Below are 1,995 nucleotides of genomic sequence, written 5' to 3'. Positions count from 1 at the left end.
AAATAAAATAAATTCGTGTGCCAAGGTAATTTTTTAAGTATACATATATGTATCTATTCCTTATTAGGGAGGAAGATGGTAATCAGTGTGAAAATTCCATTTGAATGAGGAAATAGCGTCAATGACTTTATTTGGAATTTTTTTGTAGACTTTATTTCGCTTTTGAAAAGGTAATAATGTAAATTGACTTTATTTGGCAACAGGGTGGGAAATAAAGTCAATTGACCTTATTTCCGTTGATCTTGTTACCTGTTTTAGAATTTTTGTCTGCATGGCTGTTTGTTTGTATGCGCATCACTCGAAAACTAATGCATGGAATCGAATGCAGTTTTCACCAGCGCATTACTAAAAGTTAGGCATAAAATATAGGAAAAAATCATTAGAGAGTTGCCACCTGTTTGAAAATTGCACTTTAGAGAAATTGATAAGATAAAGTAAATACTGGAATATTGGTGTCAAAAGAAAGAGGTATACGAAGGCCTATAGTCGAAAATATTTTTGTGGAAGGTTGCCACCTGTTTGAAAATTTTAATTTAGTTGATAATATAATTTAAATATTGCAATGCGGCTATCAAACAAAAGAGGCATAGGAAAGCTGATTGCTTATTGATAAATAATTAAATTAAATATTTCAATGCGGATAGAAAACAATACAAAAATACTTTTAAGGCGCAGTGAAACACACAACGATATTCCTTAAAATTTTTGTTAAGAACATTAAAAATTTTTCTTGGCCAATTTGTTTCGTTGCGGTATAATTATTTTTGAGTAGCTTTTAATATGTAACATTTATTAACAGGAACAAAAATTCGATTTTTAACATCGGCTACCTAATACTTATGTTTATTAAAATTCTTTTCACGACCGCGTATTTCAATATTATGTTAGGTTAGGTAAGAGTGACTGCCCCCGCGCAGAGCATACGCAGGCTAGGAAAGCCCGAGTGCTTTATTCGCGCTGAAATATTTCATTTTATAGGTACCTTGAGTACTACATTTGTACATATAACATTATTTATAAATTTTAATAAAATGCTTTCACATCTCATTTTACTTACTTATTTCAGGAAACTTGAAGTAATTTCCTTTTTAATCGCTTCATCTATCGTATCTCTTTCCAATTCTTTGCAGATTCAATTGGTATTTAAATAACAGCAGCGTAATTGCCACTCAAAAGCTGCTACCAACAAGCACAACAACAACAATTAAATACAGAAATCTTTAAGTAATAACGACACAAACGAATATTAAAATAACAACGCCAACCTACAACAAGCTGGAGTCGAATTTAATGCTGTCGAGTTGAGCTACGTCGCACAATCCGCTGATATGTGAGCCAACCTTTACCAGCCATTCGACGCAAATTGACAGCAACAAAGGCATAACTGTTAAAGGATGACAGAAACGACATCACGCGCATAATAACTTCGTAAAGTGAAACCAATTAAAAGGAAGCGCGTGACTCCAGTGAGGCAACCAGCTCTGCTGGCGTGAATGACAGGCAGGAGCGATCGAGTAATTTAAAAGTAAAAATAAAATCTGCGAAACAAGCAAAACATGTGGAAGCAATATTAAAGTAAATCCGTGAACTACAACAACTGCAAGAAAAGCCGCGGTATAGGCGCCACAGCGTTCCCGATTATTTACTATGAAAAAAAATCTATAAATAACGCTTGCACGCTCTTTTACAATAACGGTGCTCAGTTGAAGTAAAGCAAAGTGTTAAAAATAACGGACTAGCGAACGAGCGTCCTTGTAGCGCGCACTTTTAAAGTGAAAACGTCAAAAAACGGAAGTGAAAGGCGGAAACAGAAAGGACAATGATTTCGTTTTAATTTTTTTGTTGTAATTTAATTGTGTGCGACGACAGGTTGGTGCTGAATTAAAAAAAATAAATAAAAATCGGTTGAGCAACAAAAAATAAAAAATTAAATAAAAAAGTCAAAAACCGAATAGTCGTTTAATTAAAGGCATTTCAGGCGCGATAAGCAGTTTT

This window comes from Rhagoletis pomonella, unplaced genomic scaffold, assembly GCF_013731165.1.
Source record: "Rhagoletis pomonella isolate Grant_MI unplaced genomic scaffold, Rhpom_1.0 Rhpom_scaffold_00002, whole genome shotgun sequence".
NCBI classification, from domain to species: Eukaryota; Metazoa; Arthropoda; class Insecta; order Diptera; family Tephritidae; genus Rhagoletis; species Rhagoletis pomonella.
The sequence above is the reverse complement of the archived record's forward strand: the minus strand, read 5'-3'. Positions refer to the sequence as shown.